This window comes from Microchirus variegatus, assembly GCF_963457635.1.
Source record: "Microchirus variegatus genome assembly, chromosome: 20".
NCBI classification, from domain to species: Eukaryota; Metazoa; Chordata; class Actinopteri; order Pleuronectiformes; family Soleidae; genus Microchirus; species Microchirus variegatus.
The window spans coordinates 6809054-6826586 of NC_139821.1; positions in this window are offsets into that span (position 1 = coordinate 6809054).

Consider the following 17533-nt stretch of genomic DNA (forward strand, 5'->3'; position numbering starts at 1 on the left):
AAAGTCTTGGTTTTAGTCAGACTAAGGTGTTTACATGAATTGCAAAAGTCTGGGTTTTGGTCAGACTAAGGTGTTTACATGAAATGCAAAAAGTCTGGGTTCTAGTCAGACTAAGGTGTTTACATGAATTGTAAAAGTCTGGGTTTTAGTCAGACTAAGGTGTTTACATGAATTGCAAAAGTCTGGGTTTTAGTCAGACTAAGGTGTTTACATGAATTGCAAAAGTCTGGGTTTTAGTCAGACTAAGGTGTTTACATGAAATGTATAATTATTATTATGATATTTTGAAGTTAATGGATAGTACAAAGAGAGCGCGTCCACACTGGGACAAATACAGTTGTCCAACGACTTGTTCAGGAAACACGGATGAGGGATGAGCCCGGGCGTAGTAAGGAAGGAAAGATGAGAGGAAGGTAGGACAGTGCAGTTGTGTGGAGGTGAAACTACTACACATAATTAACAAAGACAACCATAGAGGAAGATGTTAAGGCCGGGTCATACTTTCCACATCCAAGGTTCCAACTCTGTCGTCCATGTGGACCCTACATGGAGAGTTTTCCAGTCGCACAACACTTTCCAGTCCAGCTGGTGGCCCGCTTTCGTTTTGCTAAAAAGAGACAATGAAGAAGAAGATGGTAAACATGGAGAAAAAATAAGAAAAGTGATTCACTGTATCTAATATAACAGCAACAGCAGATGTTGACTTCCTTCCTGTTTATCCAGATGATCTCCTCGAGCGTTGCCTCACAGGAGTATAAACATAGGCCTTGGAGTTGAGCAAGATCTGTGTCGTCATGTGCTTAAAAAATGCTTTGGATGCTTCACACAAAATCACATGACATCATAGAAGACGTAAGGAACAAACGTGGAGCTGCAGCATGTCAGCACATGGGTTTATTGCAAAGGGGAGGACAAGTTCAGGAGGTATTTGTGCAACTCTGGACTTTTTCTTCACACACATTTGTCTCTTAAAAACAAAGCTCACCTAATATATCACAAGCTGTGCGAGTGATGTCACGATTAGACGTGTTGGTGTTGAAAGGGAACAAAAAACAGAAAGAAATCCATTACTGTGGCCTGTTTCTGTGTGGGTTACAGTGTATAAAGCCTGAAATGAGACATTAAACAGAAATGACGTGTCAAGATTTATAGGAAACCAAAAAAAATTGATGAAAAGACCTCATTCGAAGTCAAGTTTTATAAAATGATGAGAGTAATTCCCCAATGTTTGTCCACTCAAGTGCTGACACCTGCCTCAAACAAAGTGGCGCTTTCATTTAAGAATCCATTCCAGGGCTCATTAACAAAAGCTTCCTCTACGCCAGAAGAGTCTTCAAACTCCGGCTCCAGGGAAATGGGAGGTTTCCCTCCCATTTCATTGCCTCTCAAAAGGTCAGAGGTCAGCCTCCAGGTTTACAATGGGGGTCACGCAGCCCCATCGTGTGCATGACGGAGCCTGGGGTAATCTCTTTTTAGCGAGACCCTCCGCCTACATAATGCGTATATATATATATATATGTATATATACGCTGCTCTATTGGCGCACATTCCACTTCCGCATCCACTCAAGACAAGTACGCGAATGAAAGTATAAATAAACAAAAGTGTAACCACATTGCACCATGGGAGAGAAAACACGAGCGAGCGCTAACATCTGCTGGAGGGATGGAGGGAAGATGTTGGGTGTATTTATCCAATGTTGATCCATTTCCATCCATCTTCTTGCTGACTGGAGTCTCCCGTGGAGGCTTCGCCTCTCGCAGATGCGTCCGCTTCAGGAGGAGCTTTACAGGAAGCGAGCAAGTTCGACTGAAACGTAACACTGATTCATAAAATATGATCATTTCCTGGTGAGCTGACGCAGGGGTTTCGGGGGGGAGGAGGCGGACGTGGGAGTTTGTTTGTCTGACATCAGCAAGTGTGCACTTGTTGAGTGAAAACATGAGCGAGTTGTCTGGAAGAGAGGCGTAATCTCTGCTAATGGAGCAAATTAAGATACGCTACACTTCCATGGAACAGGTTCTTTTTAAAGCTGCAGTGGTGATACCAGGATCTGTCAAGAAATACTATCAGACATGACTCAGAGAGAGCTTGTGTGTGTGTACAGCAGAATTTACTAATTAAACGTTTCACAGACGCTGCTTTGTGATTTTTGACAAGGGTTTAAATGTATCCATGTGTATTATCGTAAAATATTATCATTGTCAGATACTGCATTATTCAGGCCAAACTAAATAAACTTTATTTTCACATATATTACAACTTTATTCTTCAAAGATTACAAATTTATTCTCATAAGATTACGACTTTATCCTCATAATATCACAACTTTACTCTCGTAACGTTACCACTTTACTCTCGTAATGTTACAACTTTATTCTCAAAATGTTACGACTTTACTCTCATAAAGTTCCAATTTTACTCTCGTAACGTTACAACTTTATTCTCGTAATGTTACTACTTTACTCTCAAAATGTTACGACTTTACTCTCATAAAGTTACAATTTTACTCTCGTAACGTTACGACTTTACTCTCGTAACGTTACGACTTTACACTTTTGAGATTGAAGTTGTAACATTACAAGAATAAAGTCGTAACGTTACGACTTCAATCTCAAAATATTACGACTTTACTCTCGTAATGTTACGATTTTAGTCTCGTTACGTTGCGACTTTGCTCTCGTAAAGTTACTACTTTACTCTCGTAAAGTTACGACTTTGCTCTTGTAATATTACGACTTTATTCTTGGAATATTAAGACATTATTCTCTTAATGTTATGACATTTTGTTAATATTACGACTTTACTCTCAAAATGTTACAGCTTTCTTCTTGTAATGTTACGACATTATTCTGAAAATGTTAAGACTTTATTCTCGTAATGTTACGACTAATGAAATAAAACTGATATCAAAGAGTTGAAAACTTTCACTGTAAAAGGTCAAGAACTGTTTCACTGCATTGTCCCTGATATATAAAGATGACTCAAACTGAATCAGACACTTATTAAACTTTAAAACTACAAGAGCGATGTAACACATGAATGACCGAGCGACCAAAGACTCCCGCGTCCCCTTTGACCCTGAAGAAAAGCTCGTCATAAAGCGTCATCGATGCGGAAAGGAACCAAAGTGAGAGAAAGAGGCGTGGACTAATCTGAAACCTGAGGGATTTCTTTAAACCCGTATGTATATGTAAATGCAAAAACACAGCGTTTGTGAATGGGGGGGGGGGGTTTAAGGATGAGACAACGGTGGAGAGAAGCTCATTATTCCCCCCCCGTGTGAGCGAAAGCAGGGAGCTTATTCAGTGTGAATGGAGCCTGTGAGAGATTTCTGTCAAAGGGCATTAAAGCTTCTGTGGTGGTTTTTCCGCTGAAATTAAAGAGCGGCCTAAATGGCAGTGGGGGTGTAATGATGACACTAAAAAGCTTTTTGGTGGGACGCATTTTCATAATGTTTTCTTTTAAAAACACTGTCGGAGTTGTCACTGCATGAGTTGAATCCAAAATATGGCAAACTTTAGAAATCAGTGCAGCTGATAAATGATGCTTTCCTTCTTTCCCTCCATATTTTAAGACATAATAGATTAATAATAGCACATTAAACACAATACTGCTAAAGTTAAGTAAACGTTTTTTTTTTATATAAAACCAACTCCAACTGGTATTTTGTGTCTGTATTGCAGCGCGCTGAACTATGTCTCAACTAAACATTAAATCTTGTGAATTAATAGTTTGAATTAAAAACAAGAGCATCTGAGAAGAAAAATATAGCTTATTAATTAATATAAATAGGTCAAATAAACTATAATCATTAGTAATTCACGCTGTTGGGTTAATTATCTTAATTTCATATCAACGCTAAACCTAAGTATATTCATGCATAGACAGTAATAATAACAAGATTATAATTCAGTCTGCCTTTTATGCTTGTATGGAAATCCCATTATGAAGGATGATGATGGTGATGATGATGCAGCAGATAAATCCACTATTTTACATGATTCCATTATTATTATATTTGCCAAATTCCTGTGGGTGGACAGTGCAGCCAGTGTTTTGACACCCGTCACAATCTCCACAGGAAACTTTGACATCAGTGTTTATTAATCCAGCTTTGATTGTTTGTATGAGTCCGGCACACATCCTCCAGCCCCTCAGCCTGATTAAGATCTCAAAGTGTAGACGGGGAAACATGAACGGAAAGATTCTATAAGACCACATAACATACAACGAAATGCCAAACACACACACACACACACACACACATCCTTAGGTTGGAATGCCGGTTTGTCGCCATCATGTTTCATACGTATCGAGTTGGGGATCAACATCTATGCCAACTAACATCTCCTGCGACCATAAACAGCTTGTATATCCGTGTCCGTGTCACACGATCCATGAATGGTTAAGAATAAGACTTGTGTGTATGAATCTTCACGGCCGCTTCATAAATTTCATCTGTCAGGACGGAATTCTCCGAGCGTTTCTCCTCCTCCTCCTCCTCCTCCTCCTCCCCTCCCGGTGAAGTCTTCCATGGCTGACGGAGCAGGAACAGTGACACAGCAACTCCAGCTCCTGCGCTTCTATTAAATATTTACACGCTTGTGAAACATATAAAACTAACCGCCGGTGCTCGCGTTACCGCTCTGCAGAGGAGTCGGATTTAATACGGCTCACATTCGCTTCCAAGAATATGTGCGTTAAATAAGGAGATCTGGACAGAGACACAAGATAGAGACACCAACTGCATTCATGTGTGTGTGTGTGTAATGGGCAATAGGGGAGTCCTTTTTGTGTCAAGCCAAGGCCTTAAAATTCCCACACGAGGAAACTACCCGTACATTTTCTCTGTAAAACAAATCTCAAATCTCTATTTCGCCTCACCGGTGGAACAGATCATGGTGGCGGTAAAGTCACTTTATGAAGGATTCCGGCTGCTACTGTGCTTCCTCCACATTAAGAGTTTAAACAGGACAATGATTCGAAATGCAGCGACTGTGCACGGATGAAAAATCAATCAAGCCTTTTTAAAAAGGTGGGATTTTACATATTATACATTAAACTTCAGAGGGGATGTTACAGTTAGAAAGTTTACCTTTTTTATATGGGGTATAATCTATCCATTTACTGTTGTTTTTATATTGTCTACAGTATTTTATTGTTTGTCTTTTTGGTATTATGTTTCTATATTTTAACTATATCTGTATTCAGCTGTTGTCGTTTTTAAAGTGCTTTATAAATAAAGTTGGATTGGATTAGTATTACCATGAGCTGAATAATGCAATGTAGGCTGAGGGCTGGTTAGCTTGATAGATAGATAGATAGATAGATAGATAGATAGATAGATAGATAGATAGATAGATAGATAGATAGATAGATAGATAGATAGATAGATAGATAGATAGATAGATAGATAGATAGATAGATAGATAGATAGATAGATAGATAGATAGATAGATAGATAGATAGATAGATAGATAGATTTTCAGCAGAAATGATAATTTCCCATTTGTGGTGTACTACTGAGTTGCATGAAAACACAATAAACAGTGTCAGTGCAGATGAAACGACATCGAGCAGAGTTATGTAATGTATTTCAGCTTGTTTGCTAAACGTCTCTTGATAATATATGCGATGCGTTGTGGCATGTGGGTGACTCAGCTGTCATATATTTTCTCCACGGTGATTCGGCCCAGCTGTGAGAGCTCACTAACACTTCCACGCCATGGGAAAACATTTCTGTGTTTTATCAAGAGCAGAAAACTCATCACACACACACACACACACACACACACACACACACACACACACACACACACACACACACACACACACACACACACAAACACGACGCACAGCGGTCCCTGCTCGGCTGGTACCAAACTCCATCACCTTTCATTACGACAACCTGTTTTTCCTCCAGATAAAAAAGACTAAACTGAGCTATGGCCCCCATTTTTAACAACGTAATTATCTTCCTCTATTTATTGTCCTAGCTCTCCCTAAAAGGCCATTAGCACAATATTATCAGTTCAAATTTATCAGGGCTCATAACGCAACCTCGGGGAACTTTACAACCTTTGTGGCCCACGGCTGTCTGAAGGATGTGTTTCATGTCTGTCACCTTTAACTTTTTTAAGAGACCCCGTGTCATGAAAACCTGAGAACGAAACTCTCGTGTACGCTCTATTCATTCCTCACTCTGTACGCAGGCGCGGTTCTTATTCGTACATGGCTTCGCTTTACAGCGTTCACACAAGGCCTTGGGTGAATAAAAACCATCTGTGTAAACACAGACTTCTGACAAGCTTGTATGATGAGCGATGGCTCCCACCTGTACGAGGGCACAATACCTCGGCAAAAGGTTTTCTGATGTGGTTATGGAGCTGCTTTTTACAAGTCACAGACACTCATGCACACCGGCGAAAACTCTCAGTGTACACCCAGACACCATATATATATGCGTATATCAAGTTACAAGTTATTTGACCAGCGGCATTGAAACCAGAAATTCACAGTCACCTGCACCCATAGACCATATACATATAAAAATAGCCAATCAGAAATAAGAATATACTAGTCTACATCTACTAGTTTTGATCACTTTTGCAAATTACATTCCCATATAAAGGGAAAAAGACTAATATCCCTTTAAAAAACAGAGCACTTAGGCAGATTTTTCCCATTACTACAATGTTAAAACGTATATAGAAAGGCTATAAGAATGTGCAATACTTTGCCTTATATCCTTTTTTCAACCTAGGCAATATTTCACCAACTATATAAACACAACTGAGCAAAAACTACTCAAAATTTGTGAAAGTTGGAACAGTTTAGCAAACAATTATCTAGCCAAGTTCGCTTGGCTAAATAATAAATAAAATAAAATATATATGCCATATGAAATTAATCCTAACTTTGACTCAACAACACCTGAATATGTGACCTATAAACACATCCCCCCAGGATGTCCATATAAGGAGTTGTGTATTATTCCAAGGGAAATTTACCATGGGTGCAGTGGGCCGTGTGAGCGCTAATCCTGGGATTCCACTGAATGTGCATTGCATGCATTGTTTCTGCGTGTGCGTTCGATCCGTCAACACCCGCCGGATGCAATCGCGCGGCAAGGCAGGAAAGCTGGAGACACGAAACACTGGGTTTCTGGTGGTAATTCAAAAACTACATACACAGTATGCACTGTAAAAACAAAGAAACAGATGTCCCGCCGAACCAACCAGAGAACGAGAAGGAAGCGGCGGATTTGCAAGAGTGTCGTTGATGTAGTGAAGTCATTGTCTGGCAAAAAATCGAACTCTTGCCTATACACTACGTAACTGCCAGACTGCCAGAGCTACGGCGCAGTTTGCCTCTCAACTGGAGCCTCTAAACATCTGTTTGAAAAACATCAACATGGCACCGGCCAAGTCACGATTCTGGAGGCTTCAGAACACGAGTTTCTTATGGATGACGTCACGACCAGTTGCCGTACTTTATGATGGATGTTCCTCTCAAAGGGAACATCATTTAAAAAACGAACATCCTGTGCTCTTGAAGAAAACCAATATTTAAGACAATTAATACTCATTTTCCCATCGACTCCAATTCAAAATTCTTTTTTCGCCCCCTAGGGTTCACTTTTCAAAGCAGAAGACTGCATTCAATTTCAAAGTCTCTGTGTAAAAACCTGAGGAGAGGTCGTTTCGTAATAAGAGTAATGGCCAAAAGGACTCATTCCAGTTCGACAAGGGATAATTGAAGGACATCCTGCCATGTTAATGAATGATATATTCCGCCATCTCCTCTCTCTCGCGCGCAATCACCCACTCACAAATTGATGCTTCACATTTGCCGTCCCTTAGACACCCTGTAAATCAAGTATAATTGACAGACAGAAGTGATGAAATGCAAAGAGGTGCAACTAAATGACTCCATCAAAGCGGCTCCATTAAAACCTCCTAGGCGACCAATTATCTCTCACACACGCTTGGCAAATAACACAGGCAGAAGGATAGTAAAGAGAAAACACTTAGCGGTACACTAAGGCGGCGAGGGAAAAAGTTTTATACGCCGATGATAAAAGTTCAGCTGAAAATCTAATGATTTTGTTTTTGATTTCAAGCCCCAGCAGTCACTTTGAGAGAAGTCTGTGTCCTTCACTCAAGTCTGAACGCTTGGTCACGACAGAAAAGCCCACAGAAGATCACGAGGCTCCGTGTGGCCTGCGATGCAGTACTATAATCTTTTGTAGCCTACTTGGCAAGCAACAGTATGTGCTTACACATTAACTCCAGCTACTTGGTCATTATAGCTCTTAGAGCTTCTCTCTATTTTCAGTTTACTGGGCCATTTTCTCCAATTTGCTGCAACCAACTGTACAAAACTATTTGCTGTTGGGACTTCAGGGCATGCAATGCGACCCTGTAGTATCTGACTTCACCATTGGGTGGCGGTAAGAGTCTGGACGCAGGGAATAGGACGCATTCTTGTTCTACTAAAGAAGAAGAGAACACGTCTGGTTGGAGCAGCTCACAGCTGAAAGGCCCCGTCAGGCAGAGGGAGTCCGGGTGTCAGTCGGTTCGAGGGTGGCCAGGTCGAGGCTCGGATGACTATCCTTGGCGACTACTTCATCTGTTGTCAAAATGTTTTTTTCTGCTTGGCTAAATACTCCACTTATACTACTGCATACTTTGGGCGTGGTTCTAAAATCTGGGCTGCACGTGCAGCCTACGTTGGGTCCACGCGCATTGCAGGTGGTCCTCAGACTGGGCTGAAAACATTCTTCCATCCATCCATCCATTATCTATCTATTATGTGCTATCTTTATCCTCCACCGCAGGGTCGCGGGGGGTGCTGTACCTATCTCAGCTGACATAGGGCGTTATTTGTCTCTATGTGTCCCTGTGATGCACTGGCGACCAGTGTTTCAGTGTTTTCTACTTACTTCACTGTTTTAGGGCATCCATAATCCGGGCATGCGGGCTTTGGAACATTTGCAGAATGGTTTGGAGCCTAAATCCTCTGAAGGTTTGGACGCTCTGGCTCAGCTGGAACAATAAGAACACAACCACATAAGTCAGTAGTGAGCATTTTTTTTGGACACAATGCAATAAAAGCAAAGCAATTCCTGATTTTTGTGCAATTTTGTGGACAAAAAAAATCAACAGTAAAACAGTTTTATATCCTCTTTAGAGAATCCCACTGAGAGCTTCCTTACATGGATTCACCATCATCAGTCTAGATCCCTCTATTCCCAGGGGGTTAAAAAAAAAAAAAAGAAAGTTGGACTTCCAACGACTCCTCTCATCATCATCATTATCCACACTTCAATCTTTTAGGATGTAAAGGAATCCCTTTCCTTCAACTGCTTTCCCTGACAGCCGGCAGAGCGAGAGCCACTCATGTTCCACGCCTCGACTCGGACTACTAAACCACCAGACAGATGGATTCAAAGCACTGTCCACAGAGTGATTAGGTTTCATTATGTCAAATGAAACACTCCATTACTTTTTACTGCCTTATAATAAATGTCTTTAAAGAATGTCTCCATTAGTTTGAAAAAAAAGAAAAAAGAAGAGATGAGTCTCCAGAGATGAGGATAAATGGTTGTGAGATGTGAACTTTTGAGGACTTCTTCTTTTTGACCGTAAGAGAACAACAGAGAGACAGAGAGGATGAAGGAAGTGCGGCGGGAAAGAAGGGATCGAGTGGAATAATAATGTCAGCAGTTAAGTGCGAAATTAGTCATCGTGTCATTTATTTGTTCTCGTTTTCGACCGGAAGAACACCGTCCATGTGGGACCTGAGACCACAAAGGCTGGAGCTTCAGCGGTCTTAACATCTGGTGAATTAGGACAGAAAGACAATAACAATGAAGACACAATTATTATGGAATAAATCCAGTGTCCTGCACGTCCATGGGCAGGCTGTTTGGACAGTTCCCCGCAAAATTCTGTTATCACTGCACGTCCAGAAATGGATGAAGGGGAGGGCAAGAGGGAGGGTGGAGGGTTTTGAGGAAGCAAGGCCTGGATCAGTCTTGTTCCTCTTCACTCAGAGGCTCCTTTTTTTTTTTTTTTTTTTTTTCCTGAGCTGTCACTTCTGACGTCTCGGGAAAACTGACACAAGAAATAGCTGCTTGGAGAGAAAAAAAAGCTTCTGGTCCTGCTGGTGAGAACTGGGCAGAGCTCGCTGAATGCATTCTCCGAGACAAGAGTCATATCACGCAGCGGCACAGAGGCTCAGTGTAGTCTTCTTGCATTTCAAATAGGGAGCGCCGACAAGATACTGTATGTTTTGTTGTGTGTGTGTGTGTGTGTGTGTGTGGCCGGGGTGTTGGTTTATGTCATAAAGAGAAGATTAAGATGATATCGATGTATAGAGTATCTCAAACAGCCAGTACTTGCGTATATGCTCGGCCTTTGAACTGAAGCTTTTGTGGCGGCTGTAAAAAAGAGATGTAAAGCGCCGACTGTAAAACCACCGTCATGAGTCACCTGAGCAGTGAAAGGTGCTGTTCAAATTAGCATAGGTTTTCTTTCAGTAGCAGTCAAATAGCGAAAATAGCCCTGAAGCCTTATGTGTATTCAGAGCTTCATTTCAAAGCCCATCATTGATGAAGCTGCACTCATGCCAACTTTTTTTTTTTTTTTTTACTGTACACATTTGTTGGGCTTCCAAGCGAAGCCAAGGACGACGACATAAATGAAAACCGTTTTGCAAACATGAATAAATGAAGTCGAGCTGCTATTGCAACAAGTTTCCACGTTAGTGGCAAAGTGGTTCACCAGTCACCCCAGGCACAGAAACTCATCACATCCTGTTTTTCCTGTGCCAGCGAGGTTGGACAATGGTGGCGCATCTCATCCCCCCCCCCTCCCGCCTGTTTTTCTTTGGGGCGGATTCTTGATGGATGATAGATGAAGCAGTATCCTCCTGTTTCCCTCTGATGTTTGGGCTCTGCATTATCCCTCAGCTCAGTGTGGTTGTTTTGGGTGGATTCTGCTCTAATCCCATGTGCTTCTGTCATACTGCGATGAAAGACAGCCTGTTGGTGTTGGCTCAATGCTCAGGCTGACGCACAGGTGCACCAGGGGAGAAGAGAGGTCACACAACAAGCTAAACCCCGGCGCTTCATGTAATATAATGTTAGTCATAAGTGGAAATAATACATATGTGGGTTTCATTGAAAAACTAATTAAACAAATTGTGAGTCACTAAATGACAGGGATTCCCGACTGATGAATGCCATTCACTCAACAGCAGTGGACAGCACTGGTTTGAACTTGTAAAACCTGATTTCTGCAGCTACTAACCTGACAATCTGCAGAATTCTTCTAATCCTTCAAAACGGGAGGACTCCCTGTGCTCTTTGTTGCAAGATTCGGCAGATTTGACAAGTTTATCCTCGTCACCTGAGGTAGTTGTGATTAACATGTCTTCGTCTTGTACATACGGGATTATGTTATAACAACAGTTGTCGGGGGGGAAATATGCACGCATACACTTCACCACAAATCATGTCCCTTAGCAAAATATCTACCTTTTTTGAATGCTCTTTTCTTATCTGAACCAAGACTTCATAGCGAAGCATGGACTTGTCTACGAACACCTGCAGAGGTGTGCTGGAGTGCTTTCGGGAGTCATTTATGGCACTTTTCCACTACACAGTTTTTCTTTGCTTTTCCAGTAGCGATAGTACCTGGTATTTTTTTGTGTACACGCCTGCTCTGGAGAGGTTCCAAGTGAGCTGTTAGGTCAGAGAGTGTCCGTCCGACACAGGAATCAAACCTAACAATACTTAACTCTAAATCAGTTAAAAATTCTTAAAAATCCTGAAAATATGCGTTAATCACCAACATTTAAACAAATACATTTCAGCGGAGTCTAGTGTATTTAGTGACAGCACTGCTGAAAGCCAGTGATCTAGAGCCGAGTCACAACCCGTTCAGTCGTATTTTAGTTCTCTGGTAAACTGAGAATAAAAATTATCAGGTTGAGTCATTTTTGAGAGGGGTTGTGAAGCTTTTTACTTTTGGTCATATTGGCTACGTCAATGCATGGTTGGCAGCAAAGCAAAACATGAGCACATTTCGCGGCTTACACATACAAAACTATTTTTGTGAACCATTCCTACCAATGAAGCCACTTTTATCATGTTTCCTTAATCTCTGATGGTCATTTTTTGCCTTAATACAATACATATGGCCCCTTTAAAGCCAGCCGACCACAGCAATTGAATTTTTAAGAACAAAAATCTTGCAACTACGCAATGATTTTTGTTGCGAGTTAACATTGTTTTCTTTCTTTCCCCCCATAAAAATGATTGAGATTGGCAGTCATTCGATTAGATAATCTGATTGTTCAGGCTGCGACAAATGAAAATCCCATCGGACGAGGTGGGTTTCATAAGCGGCTGCTACATCACACGGAGCCTTTAATCCAGCCAGACAACAACGCTTCACCAGGGAGCGTCATGTTTTGATTACAGCCACTGAAGACTGCCCCACACAAGACATTTTAATTCATCTCAGCGCAGAGTTGTTGTCTTCTTTGGCTTTCTACCTGCTGGGGTGTAATGGGCAAACACTACGCTATGATGGCAGTTGGTGGTCTACGTTTTTCAGTGGTTTACTGGGGATTTGCTCCTCTGGGGAACAGTCCTGAAGAGGAGGGGATTACTTCAATCCTCTCTGCCTGCTTCACCCCTTCCAACTCGACACTTCAGATTCAAACAAAAGCTGGAGGACTGTGGGCCTCAGGGCCCTGGTGCACTGCTAATCTCATTCCAACTGGACAACAATCCGTCTGGCCTGTGGCCCCTGCATGGCTGTAAACCCCCGGTAAGAGGCTTGGAGGAGAAGTCAGACAGTTCGTCAAGGATGAGGACTTAATTAGCCATGCAAAGTCAACCTGGCTAATTGAAAAGGTTTCGACATGAGTACCACCACAGAGGCAGAGGAGTGGAAGAGAGCATTTTTTTATTCCAGCCATTGTACAAGGTGTTCTGTTGCCAGGCGGGGGAAAAAAAATGTCGGGGAAGAGGTGCCCCACTGCTTCAAAGTTGGCAATGTGAAAATAGCCCTGCATGTAAGGTTAATTGGGCTGGACACAGTGCCAAGATAAAGTATGGGGGGAACATGTCTTGAAGTGTTTTGCTGCATCTGAGCTTAATCTTTCATGACAGGCTTTATCGGCGGGGTCAGGAGTGTAGGTCTGGCAGTGATTCTACAAGCTGCTTTTATTAGATGCGTCGGGTGTAAAAACAATAAAACATGGGTGTACTTCTGCACCCATGCCCGTGTGCATGCACCTTATTTTTGTGTATTCGAGTGTGCCAATAAGCCCTCGCAAGTATGCTTTAGGGTGAGACGAATGCGCCCGTGATAAGTTTGTGTACTCAGGTTGAGCTGATGTCAAAACTCCGTCAGTGCTCAATGGAAAGACAAAGCACACACACCGAGCCGAAATAAAACAGAAACTCTCTTGACCCTCCCCGCTCTCTCTCCACTCTCCATCAACACTCTGTTTAAGCATGCCATTGCCGCTCCGGCGTAATGTGTTTAGAAATATTGCACTCCCTCAACCTTTTCCGACTGTGTAATGCATTCTGCTGCACGACCCCATTTCTCTTATCCATAATGTGTTTAAATACGCCGCCTCTCCCCAAACACGGCGTGTTTAAAGAATGCCACACTCAACCTCTCAAGCTCAATCACTGTAACGTCTCGGCGAGCACAGGCTACCGCTTTCTTTGTGTATTTTGTTTGACTGTGCAAGACTCTGCGACGCCACTTACGCCTAATATGTTTGAGTATTAACAGAATTGCACATATGCGCACACACACACACACACACACACACGTACGGCGAAGAAAAAAATCGCAGCACAGGCATCACGAATTCATGAGATGCGGCAGCGGCTAATTGTGCCGCTTATTACGAGCTAAATTAAACATTATGACAACACTTACACAGGACAGTGCCATATAAATAATTCACATTTAAAGGGCACTTTGCCCTGCTGCAATTTCATTAATGACAACAAAAACTGAATTCTTCATTAATCTACATAGTTGGCTGTGCTAGCAGGGTGTATTCAAAATGGAAAAATATAGTATTTGACTTGATTAAATGTTCACAAATCCATCCCGTGGGCCGTATGTTTGACACCCCTGGTTTAAAGGGTAAACAAACGATTGTTGTTTTGATATTCCGGCTACTTCCTGTCATCCTCGGACGCTATTTCCTGTGTCATTGGATGTTGGCAGTTGGGTCAGTAATCAGTACACATGACCAAAGTGCGTCGGCTCAAACAATTGTCCGTTACCCTGACACTCTTGCCAATTTCTGTGCTAACTAGCCAAGCTAGCTGCCCAAAACTGTGAATTGTGGGTAAAATCATCAGGTAAAGAATTCTTGTAGTGTGTCCCCAGCTTTACGTATGACACCACCTTCATCTTCACATGCATTTTATCTTTAGTTGTCCCAAACGGGATCATGCTAGCATGCTAAACTGCGATCACGGCAAATGTACCTGCTAATCACCGTCATTATGAGCGTCCTGGAAGTAAGTATAGCATTTAGTCGAGTTTAGTGCGCTCTTTAAACTACTACCTGACAAGATATATAGTATAGTATTTCTTCAGGGGGGATGTTTGCGATGTCAGGCTAATTGCTGGGATTTGTGACGTCACCTGTGAACATTTCAAAGGGCTGAGTTTTTCCACCTTTATTGACTCAAAGGTTTCTGTCAGTTCATCTTCCGTCCGTGTCTGTCGTCTCTTGTCTCTTCTTAACCCCCCACTTTTCCATATCTTAGCTTCCCGCGGCACGCTGCAGCTACCCTCAAAGTAAACTCAGCGCTGACCCTGAACCGTAGAAACTAATCATCCACGGCTATGATGCTAATGGTCTTCGCGCGGTGGCGATGGTGTGTGTGTGCACAGTGTGGTCATGAGGGATTAGGGCCGGCTCTCTGCACATGGAGCCATCACTCATGTGTGAGAAAAGCAGATTGAACAGAAAATCATCTTTGAATCGCACACATTTGAGGATCATTTACTGTACGGCAAACGCCACAAAAAAACAATGTTTTTATAGCCTAAGAATCCACTGGCGCACGGTTTGCTATCATCACAGTGATCCTCTTGTCTGCTTATTATCAAATGAAATGCTCCTGGATTCAGCTGTAATAACACCGCCGGTGTTTTAGGCAATTAACCTTTTTTTTCCCCCCCGCTGTGTAAAAAAATGGCTCGGAGGGAGGAAGAGGAACTCGTGTGGGAATGAAGGTCTGTCACTGCGCTGCATCCACTCAGGGAGGAAACATGGCAGGTTTCATGGCAGTGTGATGGGGCCCCAGCTGAGACAGGAGTCGGGAAAGACTGTGTGTGTGTGTGTTGAGTGGGAGACAAATGCAAAAGAAATCAGCGTGGCCTCCTGCTCAGCTCTGTTTGGAGTTAATATGATGATGGGGGGGGGGGGGAGAGGTGGAGTGATGTATGAGAGGTAGGACGTTAATAAAAACCAAATCACTCAGACTTTGACATAAACACCCCTTTGTTCTTTGATGTGATGGCAGCAGCCACACAGTCAGGAACACGATACATCACGCACAGGTCCACTTGCACATCCCCTCTCTATAGACCACATACACACACACACCTACAGTATATCCACATTTCGAGACTTAATCTCCCCCTTCCACCTCCATCCCCTACCTAGAAGCCTAATACCCAGGGCTTGATAATAAAGCGCTGTGTCTGATTCGTGTCTGCAGGAAGGAGCCATGAAATTACCTTCCCTGTGCATCGGGGGTCTACAGCAGAAAGCTGCACCTCAATCACCAGGAGAATAAGGCCCATTGTTACAAGCCAGAGCTTTTATGGAAGTAAGCGATCCTACTTAAAAAAGATGATAAGACTTGATATCTCTGAATAGTTTCTGAGTTACAGCTTTACATTTAAATCCAGGTCAAGCTCCGTCTGTGTCTTTGAGGTCTTTGAAGAAAAACCCCCAAAGTGCACTGCTTTTGTCTCTTTTGGACGCGACCGTTTAATTTAAGGTCGAGGCTTTATGAAACCCGGCAAACGCGCATTGTCCTCCTTTCAGTTGATATAATGGCATGTTTCAGTGAAACAGTGGCGTCCGCTGACCCCCGAGCGCCACAAGTAAAAAGAAAAAAAAAAACAGGGGTCACCGTTTCTTTTGGCATTAAAGGTCTCTAATGGCCAGAGGTCAGCGTGTCATGTTTGTCCTGCCTGGAGTGAATAACAATGGAGCAGGGGTGGCGACGGACAGAGGCAGGCAGGTAGACAGATAATTAGATGGATGGGCAGACGGAGAGCTGAATCTTATCAGTGAGGAACAACAGGGAAGCAGACAATGCTGGGTCGCCGTGTCCTCATCTCTTTGTTGGGGCCACAGAGGCACATGCTCATTAAAAAAAGTTTGCTCCATTATAGTAAAACGTGGTGTTTTTAAAAGGCTGAAAACAAACGCTCACATGTCAGCTATAGGTTACTTCCTGTCTCGTTAGGTTTACAAAGGCAGATATTTGCTAAATTAAGTTAAAAAGAAGCTTTATTCAACCGGTAATTGAAAAAGAAATACAGTTAGTTAGTTTTATGTGATTTAGCTGTTGATTTTTGCTCTGAATTGAGTTGAATTTAGCGAGATAAAGCCCAACAATTAAGAATCAAGGATGATTCATTAATATAATCTGATTTTATTCTCGGTTCAAGTCGACCAAAAACTCAACAGCTCTCGCTTACTACTTTAAAATGTATACAAATCTCACAATAACTGAAAGATTAACAGATTCCAAGTTGGTAGAAGCGACAACAAATGAGCTAAAATTCATAAATCGCACGATGAAAATAAATAAATCAGACTGTTTTGACACAAGCTGTACCGTACAAAGGCCCCGTTTTCCCTGATTTATCGCTCCGCCTTAATTAGGTCGTGCATAATCATGTCAAACGTGTTAAAGATGTGGTTTTTTTTTTTCTACCGATAACACTGGTGAGACAAGGATTCACGATGAGAGTTAAGGTATCGGAAATTCATCGTCTTTGGATCAAAAACCTCTGGCAGAAAAAAAAGGAAAGATCAGATAAATGTTTATCTAATTAGCAGAGCGGAGAACAATAACTCCACAGCACGGCTGCTGTTGTCGCTCATTGACTTTCGCCGGGTTGATGAGTTCAGTTTGGATCGATGGATCGATCGAGCGCTTTCATTAACGATGAGCGAAGGGGCGCCCAGCGCGGGTCGATCCGGAACCAGGTCTGACATTGACCCAGTTCAGGAGTCCTGCCACTACCCAAGTCCATCATCAGTGTTGTCCTCCAGGGCAGTTTTTAAGTCGCATAAAAGCGAATGGGAAAGATCGGAGGTGTTTTTTGAGTAACAATAAATTCTCTCAGGTTGTTTTGATGGGAACTGAAGTTTTAATTTCCTGCATTCTTTTTCTCCCCCCTCTCTCTCTCAACCTTTTGCGTTTGCCGCACTGCCAGCCTTGTCATCG